Source organism: Homalodisca vitripennis, unplaced genomic scaffold (assembly GCF_021130785.1).
Source record: "Homalodisca vitripennis isolate AUS2020 unplaced genomic scaffold, UT_GWSS_2.1 ScUCBcl_2394;HRSCAF=7110, whole genome shotgun sequence".
In the NCBI taxonomy this organism is placed as follows: domain Eukaryota; kingdom Metazoa; phylum Arthropoda; class Insecta; order Hemiptera; family Cicadellidae; genus Homalodisca; species Homalodisca vitripennis.
In genome coordinates, this window is record NW_025778504.1 from 16,013 (window position 1) to 28,205 (window position 12,193).

At 30.9% G+C, this 12,193-nt stretch overlaps 1 pseudogene; it reads left to right on the forward strand.

Annotated features, from left to right (window-relative positions):
* Positions 1 to 573: 573 nt before the first annotated feature.
* The window catches only part of LOC124372000, a 54,359-nt pseudogene continuing 42,739 nt past the window's right edge, over positions 574 to 12,193 (forward strand).

Below are 12,193 nucleotides of genomic sequence, written 5' to 3' on the forward strand. Positions count from 1 at the left end.
TAAACCTCAACCGGAGTTTTCCCCTTCCAAACAGGATAACGGACGAAAACCGCGTATTTCGCACTTGGCGGAAGATCGGATTGACAATGTTTACGAAACGTATTGTCGCATTGACAGTTCTCAATGTACTGACCTCGAAGTCGTAAATTACACTTGAATTTTAGTCTAAGTACCTCATGATGTCAAAACTATGCAAAGAGTTCATTTCACCATTTTCGTCAACGACTTGTTTTTAAATGGCTATCCATATTAAAGGAGTCAAGTCAGATTCCGCTGCGGTCAACATTCGTATGTAATCTAATATGTAACATGTTTCGACCCGATAAAAACACCTCTAGATGTCAGAAAAATATTCCACTCCCTTTTAGACGGAGGGAAAGATAACACACGCTGTTCAGTCATAATCGAATGGCCTAAACATCAATCAGATGTTGGGTGAGAGTTGTTGTCGCGTCAGGCTCGGTTGCCAGGGCAACCGTTAGCCAATTGGAGCCCAACTGTCATCAAAGGTAACTCCACAGGTACCATTGTTGCCAGTTTATTCCTACCTTTGGCCACTTTCGCACGTCCAACATGGAGTGGGGTATGAACATCATCAAGTACCTGCTATTCGCTTTCAACCTCATTTTTGCGGTAATATTCTCACATTCTTAAAATATTTACATAATTAATTATTTGTAAGTATTTCTCAAACTCTTTGTTTAGCAAAATTCTGTTTTACTTCTTAAAGGATAGCTTCTTTCAAAATTAAAACTCATATTTTTTTAATGTGGGATTTTATTTTTATTCGGGTTGGCACCATTGATTTTGCAGGGATAGACCTTGCATACATGTGTGTCAGCAATTTTGTTCGGTTAAGTTAATTCTGTCCCCGCAAAGCGTAGATCGCGCTACTGTAGTAGGCTAAACCTTTCATTTAGAGAGCTGATCCATTTCAGTGTTACAGTAATAATTACTTTTACAAATTAAATTTAAATATTGGGTATCTTATTGTCAGGTTTAATTCTATAACAGCGTGTTTAATACTTCTATATGGTGAATTTATAATTGATGTTTATTTGGTTTGCCGCTAGATCGCGCACAACTACGTTTCGATTGGTAACAGATTTTAGTTTCGGTGCAATGTCTTCTCATAGACTGTTACATAGTCAATGGTGCTACTTACAAATACTAATATATATTTAGTCCGAATTGTTTTTGAGAAACATAGTTTACACTAGGTCTTACCTTAATAGTGGTATGAATCAGGGCCGTATATAAGGGGGCTCAAGGGGGGCTCAAGCCCTCCAACCGAAATTTTTAAAGACATACATTAAAATTATATCCATTAGATTGTTTTAAGTTACAACATATAGAGATCTTAAAACTCAACTATTTCCTAGGAGAAGATTCCTGAGCCTCTATTTTGGGGGGTATTTCATACACCCACCCCTCCCCCCCCAGCAATAGCCTAATTTTCTGTAAAACGCTACTGGTCTAAATCTACTTCTTAAATAATAACTTGTGATGAACCAGTGATTGACTTTTTAATTTTCTCCTTGTCTTAAGCATTTTACAGTTTGTTGCATTAATTGAAAATTAGACGTTATAAAAGTAAATGGTATAAACAGCATGGTAAAACCACATACAGTATTTTCCTTCTTCAACTTTACGCGTTTCTTTGGAAGAAGTTATATTACATGGAAAGGAGCATTAATCCCCATATGTATTTATAATTATGGCATTTGGTAAACCACACAAATTGGTTTGACAAGTCCCCTTACCTCACTTATAATATTTGTGTTATAAATGGCCATGCATGACATTTTGTAACCAAGAGAATTGACTGTTTGAACCAAAATGGGCACAATGAAATTTAGCTGTAAAATTCATTCTTTGATGTAATAATTAGGAATTTAAAATTGCCATGGTATAATTATTGCGGGTAGCCTGGACCACTCGTTTTCGATGAACAAGAGAGGTACCACAACAACAAATTCTTGGATTTCCGACTATAGTCTACAAAATTCATAGTTGCTCGCTTATCAGCTGTTAGGGTAAATATAACAATAAAGTAATGTCAAATTGATTTAATGTAGGTACCTTCACGAGTACAAAAAGCTAAAAATAACGAATAAGTAATTTTTTAACTCTAGGTTAAAGTGGTTTCAATGACGCGCATCAAAATCTTATTGATATCCATCACCTCGTAATTATTTTACAGTATTTCTGATTTCATTACTGTACATGTATTTAAAAGTAATCTATTTTTAAATAAAAAGTTATTTAAACGATCACAGGACTTCGGACATATGTTAGAAAATGTATTACACAAAGTTTCGAGAATTGAAATCTAATCTCTTCTTCAGGTGAGAGGATAATCAGTACATTAAAAAAGAAAGAAAAAAAGAGATAAAAACTAAATCAAACATGTCCTTTCTATTATTTTTTCTTTCTTTTACAAGTACTAATTATACAAAATATCCGAAACCCTACTACCCTCTCAAACCTTCCATCGTCAATAAAAAAACTTTTAAAAAAAGGAACGGTACATTTTTCAAAATATTAAATATAACAATTAACCTTAATACAGTGGCACAGATGCTCAACAATTTTCACGTTTCGAATTATATAGATTCTTAGATTCAAAAAGTAGAATGCCCCATTTCACAATACTGGGTCAATATTGCAGATTTTACTTGCCCTAAACGTTTTATTTTTGACTTATTAATAAAATATCTCAGATTTTTTTAATTAGCCAGCCCGAATGCAAGGGTGGAATTCTTTTTTGCTTTTTCACACATTCCGAGTTAATGCAGATCAATTTTGTAGTTTTTTTGGAATTTTATTCAAATATTACGACATGCTTAAGTCAGAAATTATAACCACAATTCATTGTCTATTAATGTATTAGTAGTTTGTAAATAATGCAATATGATTTTTACATCTGAAGAAGGGGGTGGATTTCAATCTTCAAAACATAATATACCATTTTGTAACATACCAACCATGTTGTGTGTCAACTCCATGCATACCAACTCTAAAACATGGAATTAATAAAAACGAAACCCTAATCACTATTAAATCCGAAATAAAGATACGTGTTATTTTAATTTTAAACAACCAACCACCGAGAAACTGACAAGAGGTAAATAGCGATCATTGAGGTAGAAACAAGATGGTGGCAAAACAGGAAACGCGAAGTTGGCCTTTTTTATTATTCGTTCTTTCTAGATGAACTTCTTAAAACCATTTTGTGGCCAGCATTGGTTTATTACAAATCCCTAATCTTTTTGATACTTTAAACTAAATTTAACCTCGATCGTAGTTACGTTTTACGTTATTTATCCACCTGATGAAGACATCAGATTGCAGATCTCGAAACGTAGTGTTACTGATTTCTTCTATCACTGATCTATGGAAAATGTCCGTAAAAATCTACTTCCTTCACAATCCTTCTATCATCGAAAACAAATTTAGACAAAGAATGTTATTTAAATCACAATTTTTAGTTTTCTCCATAAAGACATGCAAGAAATATTGGCTTGATTATGTCTATGTATATGTTTAGGATATACCATTTTCCAAGTACGCTTTAGCTGGGAAAATGGGAAATTAATTTCTATGATTCAGTTAGATCGTATTGATTTATCTATTGAGCTTTAGGGTCATAGGTAAAAAATGGAAGAGAGTGTGCTAGATAAAAGTGGTCAAAGGGAAAAAGGCGTGATGCTTACTTTTAGACCTAAATAAGGCAAGAGAAGACAAAAAATAAGTGATAAAAATGAAATTGTTTATAATAAAATAGAGCAATTCTGGTTTTTTTTATTATTAAGGAGGACTATTACATCAATGTAGTTATAAACACCACTGAAATGGCTAGGAGCTTAATAATACTGAGCATTAGCAGTGAAATATCATAAAGTGTTTATTTCTTATTAAATCTTCCCTCTAATTTTAAAAGTCAATATAGATTTTTGACATTGTACTATCGTATAATTTATTTTCCAATATTTGATATTCAACACTATTAACACTATCAAATTATAACTATTTCTCTATGATCATATCTTTCTTGCCTAATCAAGGCTTTTAATTCAGATAGCACATACAATAAATATTGGTTATATTTAAAATTTGAATTAGCTTTCCCTTTAATAGTTACTGTCTCTAAACTAAAATGTATTAAATTTTATATAAACACAGTAATGTTTTACACGTGGATTGTGCACTTTGCAGAGATTTTTTGAAACTAAAAGAGGTGTAGATTAATATAAATAAAGCAATTAGTATGTAGTAACAAACCAATATTGTGTGTCTTATATGAGTAATAAAAATTAATAACTGCATTTAGAAAATAATTTCATAATTGAACGAAACTTGGCCAATAGAAAGCTTCTGACGGTTATTTATATGCCATTCCATATTTCTATTTCAAGGTGAATAAAACCTTGTGTTTGGTCAACCCGAGTATAGGTCTAATATTAGCCTATTGAATGAAAGTTAACCAATTTATTTACAGCCTTCCCTTACACCTTAGTATCATTACTCTAGTATCATACACGACAACCTAGTAAACAGCTACGATACGTATTCATTTTGTAACAAACTGAATCTTTTGCAATTTTTCAGTAAACACTAAATAAATTAATATTTTGTCTTTTGGCACGAACATGCTCAGTTCTGCCAACTTTGAGACCAATAACATTGAACACACTCATTAATTAATTTTAATATCTACTCAAATAATGTAAGATATTTTTCCAACTATATATTTATAATCAGAAAAATTCCACTTAAATTTCATGAGTGGAGAATGGATAGAGACAATAAGCTATGTCAGTACGTATTTAAAGTTCAAAGGTAATCTATTTAGGTTTAAAATCTGTTTAATTTTAAATTCATCAACTTTAAGAAGTTATGTTGAAAAACCACGTGTAATTATAGATATTTAAACAGTTTACGACATTTTATAATCAGAACCAAATGAAAACGGCTGAAGATAAAAATGTGAATTTTTAATGTTTATACATTCATTACAATTTCACGTGGAACGATTAATAACAATTTTTACTACTTTTTTGTGTTTGAGGAAATGCTAAAGGGCTATGAATTTAATATGAGAATAGCTAATTAATCCTTAGCTAAATTAAAATCGTCTCAATTTTTAAAACTAGATTAAATTTATGGAGATAACAACAAACATTGCATTCGGCGTACTTGTAACAATATAGGCCTACATACATATTCCTTCTCACAGAACAGCCTTTTTCCAAAAGCATCCCATATATAACCACACCATCTTCTATAATAAACTTCCTTCAAACCTAAAATCGGAAGCAAGCCTAGAAGAGTTTAAAAATATTTTAAAGAAAATTTTAATAAACAAAGAGTATTATTGTGTTGACGATTTTATAAAAGATAAGACATTTTAGTTGCTAAGTTTTGCACAATACCATTGTATATAAAATATGTTCAAGACGTTTGCTATGCATTTATATGTTTTTATGGCAATAAAGATATTTGAATTTGAATATAATAAAAAAAATAATAATAATAATAAATCATTTATTTCCCCAAAATAACAAACTGGATATTACAAACAAATATTATTGCCAGTGCTTAGTAATAAATAATACTATTACATAACGTATTTACAATAGCAGTAAATAACAAATACAAAAAAATGTTTTCTACTTATTTTATTTCTAATTTATGTACTTAGAGTAATAAAATATAAAAAGCAGATTACATCTTTTAGGTTTTTCTTTCTTTTTTTAAACCAATAATTAGGCCAATAAATTTATACAATAAAGGAAATTTAGGTACCCCATAAGGCTGTGCCTGTGTTGGGGATACTATATACAAAAAGGGTAAAAAATAAAAATTGCAGAAACGAGCAAGAATGAAATTATAAAAATGAGTTATTGTAGCTTATGTAGTAAATAATGTACTATTAGGTATGTTTCAAAGTTTAAATTTATTATAAACTATTGTGCTGTATTAAATAAAAAGGATTTATGCATGACTTACAATATTAAAATGTTATGCTTTATACATGTAACATTAAATATTATATTATAAATAATTATTTTATAATGCTCTACCGTGTCTATTTAAATAGATTTATGACTTAGCAGATAAGACTAACCATACACTAATTTATTATCTTAAACATATACTCAATATCATTTTGACCTATCAACCATACTCTAATGTTTTTAGAAAATATATTTATGTTCCTACTATTTTTGACTAATTCTGGCAGTAAATTATATGTCCTCGGAGCTATAAAAGAAAAATGTTTTGTAAAATGTGTTTTTTGAGGCTTTGGTACACAAAAATTATTTGCATTTCTTAATCTCATTTCTGCTTTATTTACATTTTTCAGAGCATTACCACTTCTCATATAAAACCATTTTAATACTTTATAAATGTACATACAACGAAGGGGTAATAAGGTTCATGCTTACAAATAAGGGATAAGAATGTTCCATAGCCTAGCTTTAGTCATTAGTCTTATAAAAATCTTTTGTATTGTTATTAATGTTCCTAAATTTGTGATATACGTTCCGCCCCAGCAGGAGAGAGCGTAATCAAGCCTACTATGAATTAAAGAAAAGTAAACCGTGCGAAGTACGTCTGATGGGCATAATTGTCTAAGAAAATTATAAATACGAAGTTGATTCATCAATTTTCCCTTCAAAATTGTTATATGTGGTTTCCAATTTAGTTCCCTATCTAATACGATTCCCAGATACTTAATAGTATCAACCCCCCTAATTTTGAAACAAAAATCATCACAAAACGTTGGAACCTCTAAGCAGTTTAAACATCTGTACACTAACGGATTTTGAGTTGTTTTTTCTCCCCTTAGGCTAAAATGTATATAATTTGTTTTCTCTAGACTAATAAATTAATATAATTAATTCATTGTTTCTTCTAAACTGTTCTTTGAATAAAGTGGTTGAACTTGACTACTTAAAACACATAGAACTGTTGGCCTTCATATTTATTACACATTTTCTTTCCTCATGTAACCTTAATTATACTTTTCGGGCCCTTGCAGTGCTACAATTTTTCGGTATTTGACTATTGCTTGATTCAAAAGCCACTGGATTTATCAAAGTAGAATTTAAATTTGTATTCCTAAGGTGCTTTTCTAAGTATATTTTAGTTAAGTACGGTCTTCTTATATTGTGAAACATACTTTTTAAAGTAGTATTAAAACTAACAAAACCACGTATCAATCAACATATAGGATAAGGATCAATAAGGATAGGATTGTTACAAATTCTATCCAAAACTAAATGTTATAATATACCCTGTAATTTCCCAATTAAAATAATAATTTACGATATTAACATCTATTATGTAGTATATAAATTCCTTTATAACGAAAATCGTAAATATATATTTTTAAGAACAATTTATAGTTTTCAATGTTTATTAAATATACAAAGTATTTCAGGCACAAATACCCGTACTTGTTTTTTTAGGCAGTTCTTTTAATGCCAATTGCATTTAAATTGAATGTACTAGACGATTTTTAAGGGGAACCGATCCTAACCCATCTACAAATATTTTTAGACCTCCACGGGAATCGAACCCGCGATCTCTCAGTTGGAGAGCTAGAGCTTACCACTACGCAACGGTGAACGGCAGGAGTGAAGATTAAATTGTAATATTAGTGAAAATGGATGATGAAGAAAGAAGGCAAGAATGACTGACGTTGGCAGGTTTAGTGTAACAACAATTTCAACTCTAAAGGCATAGTGTAGCTGATTTGACACATGTTCAATACCAGAGTCAATGCCCTGCCATCCGTATATCAGTGTCTGTGTTAGCTCCTAGGTAACAATTAGCCCTTATTGATCAACTCAGTTACACGCTACAGGCACCGCGTCGTGATCAGATAATTGTAAGGATACAACACCGGTCTTCCGCTCATCCTTAATTAACCTCAAAATGGATTTATGGCACCACATTAACCTTGGTTATTACTATACACATTGAACTTACAAAATATCTGGTGTCTTGAAAACATTTGTGTTTATAAACTGGCTCAGTAATTTGGATTTAGCTTTGTGACGGGAGATCTTAATATTATTTTTTAATATTATTTTTAATTTATGACTCAAGAACTTTGTTCTTACGTACTTTTTAATAATTTTAATTTTTAATTTATTTATTTATGGATAGCTGCCTTTGTCCCCCATACGAGATATATATATATATTTGTGTTTCTTAGTTAAAGTTTAAGAGGCTAGTGCTAATTTGCACTATTTAAGCACAAAACTAGTTTTTCTTAAAAAAAAAAAAAAAAAAACTGTTGCTATCACTGAACGGCGGCAAATGTTCGGAAACAATCCTTCCATCGTTAAAAACAAACTTCAAACAAAGAAGCTTCTAGATCATTTCAAGTCTCTTTCGTCATTTACAAAGATTTTATGGCAATGTTTAACTGTGCAGGAGCTGTATATCTTATTTAAATCAAAATTTGGATATAAAAATATAACAATGACTTGATATTTTATCTAAAAACGTTTTGCATATCATCAATAAATTAAAATTTCCTACTCTTTTTTGCGGTTGATCCACGATATCTTATACTTTGAGACAATGCTTTGTTAACAAACTAACACAAACGATAAATTTAGGATGAGACACAAAAATACTGTAAGCTACTATACTTAGAGGTCCAACCCTTTCTATAGCTTACACAACATTTTATCATATATAATAACGGAATACTTAATTACAAACTAGTTCTACCTTATAATACGTTTTTCCTTAATAGAGTCACTAAATAACTTGGCATTGATGATGAATGAAATGAAATTACGTTTAAAACAATGTATATGGCATCAAATATTACAAATTTAATTTTAATGAATGACATAAAGACGTGGATCCAAATACTTCATCTAGTGACAAATTGGAATTTGATATTACTTTTGAGTTCTGATAGCCTTTAGTGTTGTATGATGGGGCATTTAAGACTAGTAAACGCCTAATTGTCCTGTTTAATAAATAAACTATAACTATTGAACTGGAAACTACTGAAGTGGTAATAAAATATTCACCTGTGTGCTGTTTTATTATTTTCAATTGTAACCCTTTATTTATATTTATTTCTGTCTCATTTGTTATTAAAGATGTTTTTATTTTTTATCTAAGTTAAAACACCGTTACTTCTTTCAGTACAATTCCTATCTCAATATCAGTTATTTGCCAATGAGATTCTAGTTACAATAAGGTTCATAGTCGCGTATTTCGGACTCCAGCTGACAAACTGGTGCGAAGGTGGAAGTGGCGTGACTGGGAGGTTTTAGTCTCAAGGTTACCTTATCAGTTACATCCTCAGTCCCTCATTTGGTTCTGAATATTAAAATAGAACCTGTATGAGTACAAAGTGTCCATTTAGATAAATCGTGGAATTTTCTAAATAGATCCACGTCTTAGATTGTTTATATATAGCAATGCTAGTAGTTACCCGAGGCTTCGCACGCAATGTAGTAGGCTTGCAAGTGTATGAGCAGTTCTGGTTTGACTGAATTACATTTCTGACGTTAATGCTGAGCTTGCCTTGTTGGCACGATCAAGAAAATCTGTCAAAAATTGTATTCAAACTCAAAGTTCTTTATTGTTTTTGACAATGTAAATTGCATAACAATCGTCACTACATAAAATAACTACAACTAAATAAAATACCTTAAAACAAAAAAATGTAATCAATTAAAAACCAAATTGTAGTATTCTTTTAGAATTAAAACTTTTTTCAACTTATTCCTGAATTGGCGGTCTCTTTGAACCTTGCGGGCAAGTGGTTAAAAAGCTCGACGCAGGAATAAAACGTATGTTTTTCAAAGAAGGATGTCCTATGTTTTGGAAAGGCCGAGGAAATATATCCTCGGAGGTTATAAGTTGTTTGTTTTATTGGAAACAAGTCTTTATTTTTAAAGGTAAGTGTCCAGTATTCCAGATTGTATATACTAAGAAAAGTAAGGAAATTAATTTTCTCTTAAAATACCTTTCCATGATTGAGATCGGCTGAGTCCAAAAATGACACGTATGGCCCACTTTTGAAGAAAAAATATTGATTTAGTCTTGGAGGATTCATAACCCCAAATAATTAATCCATATTTCAAGTACGTGTAGAATCAACCGTAATATGCCCTACTTGCGAACGAGGCTAACCTGCGCCAGACAATCAGACTACTACGAGTACTAAGCTTTTTTGAAACTTTATGGATATGGTTGTGGAAAGATAGGTTAGTGTCGATCTCAAGGCCAATGATATCCATAGAAGAACTACAGTCATGGCGGAAAATCTCCTGTAAATATATCAGAATGGTTCGAATTATTTTATGGCCATTATAATTTACTCCGGTCTTAGTATTTTTTTCCGTACTTCATTCTGCCCTATTTACTTTTATATATATATATATATATATATATATATATATATATATATATATAAAACCATCTTTTAATCCATCTTTATCTGAGCATAAGCTCTATGCTCTACGAAATAACAAGTAGACCACTCCTTCTTTGACAAATTTTTTATGGTTTGATTAATAATTAAAACAATTTTCCTGACTTTTTTCCGGAAAACAGTAGTCTTAAACACTTCCCTATCTCTTAATACATACCCATCCAAAAAAGAAAGCTTATTTTGGACTTCCACTTCCACTGTGAGGCGGATGGAAGGAGAAATAGGTACTATTAATGTGATTCAAAAGCTCATTCTATTCAATCTCTCGATGGAAAAACAACAAAGATAATATCCACATACCTCCACCAAATCATTGGTTTGAACTAAGCTGAAGCCAAGGCCCAACCAAAAGTCTATTTCATTACGACAGGTAACCTAGATGTTTCAAACTCGCCTTAAGTTCTTGAGGCGTTTCTACCCTAAACATTGTTAAGACATAAAAAGCATTAGGATCGATTATGGACTATTTTCTTTATAAGGATTGTTCCATATTATAAAATAACAATATTTCATATCACTTTTTTCTGAATAGCAATCACATCATGCAACATTTTTGGGAAATTCCTTGTTTAAAAATCAATTTCCTGATATGGTAAAGCCATGCAGTACAGGACTGTGGCATGACTCGCTAACAGAGATGCTATCGAGGGTTTGCAAGTGGTTGTTATGGGGGTCATAAAAGCTACTAGAGCCGTTCCTAGAACCCGTCTACTCTTCTGCTGTCGTTATAGCTTAACTTCTCGTATAACTTATATGGCAGTGTTTAAAACGCAAATGGTTAAAAAGCCCATATATATTCATTTTCCTCATTATTATTTCAAGCGTCGGAGTCAGGTCACTGGAGTAAAAAGTCATGAAGAAAATATGTATAATTACGAATGAATGAAAAAATTTTATCTGGATTTGAATAAACCTGTTTATTCCTAGAGAATATTGATTGATTTGATCGTTTTTAATGAATCTATATTTCCATATAATTTATACTCGTTTTAGAAGATGTGTTTCGTGAAAATAGTAAGAATGAATACAATGTTTTAAATATAAAACATTGTTATAAAAATCCTAAACCTTCAAAAAACCTGTTTTTGTACATTTTACGTAATTGCTCAAATATGGATAAAATTACGTAGTATGAGGATATTTATAATAAATACTGTACTGTACAACATAACTTTTTAAGACGTTACAGTATTTCATATTCATATTTATGTAATAATATTACTCTATACGTTTATATAAATAAATTTAAATTGATGTATGGTGTACTTGTTATAATTTATTATTCACATTTCCCGATAAAGTAATGTACGATTCTTAATTGTACTGTATTATTGTAGTGGGTGTGGACCTTTATATATCGAAGTCTGTCAGAGTTAACCTTGATATAATGAATAATACAACAAAAGTTGTAAACCTCTATATATCGAAGTCTGCCCCAAACAGCCTTGATATATCGAACCTCATTATATCGAAATTCTTGATATATCGAAGTTTTGTAAATCCTCTTGAGGTTCGATATATCAAGGTCCTACTGTATTTGTACCATTTGTAAAAATGTGTAGCTTTAAAAAAGTTTTAGAATGGGCCTGATTATTTAACAAAAGATGTAAGACATTGTTCAGGTAGGCTATTATATAACATATTCAATTTTAGAAAAATACAATATTTTAATATGCTGGTAGTGTTTTAGGCTATGAACCCAGCCATCACCCT